This window comes from Penaeus monodon, chromosome 32 (assembly GCF_015228065.2).
Source record: "Penaeus monodon isolate SGIC_2016 chromosome 32, NSTDA_Pmon_1, whole genome shotgun sequence".
Taxonomy (NCBI): domain Eukaryota; kingdom Metazoa; phylum Arthropoda; class Malacostraca; order Decapoda; family Penaeidae; genus Penaeus; species Penaeus monodon.
In genome coordinates, this window is record NC_051417.1 from 20,011,434 (window position 1) to 20,011,696 (window position 263).

Here is a 263-nt window from a genome sequence, read left to right on the forward strand (position 1 = left end):
GGACCGTAAATAGTGCATTCGTCATCTTCAGGTGTTCAGCCGATATCAATCCTCATAATGAGACTGGAGACTGAAATCTGAAGACCAAACACTGGAAAGGGAAAGATGCACAAATCTTTCACTATTATCCTTAAGTTAAATGAGAGTTTGGCACTCCTGGACTGAGCCCCAAGGGGGGTGCCACACTTTCATGCCAACCCCTTAATGGCTCATTATGTATTATGGAACAATGACTGTGAAACTGATATATTGTTCAAATATAA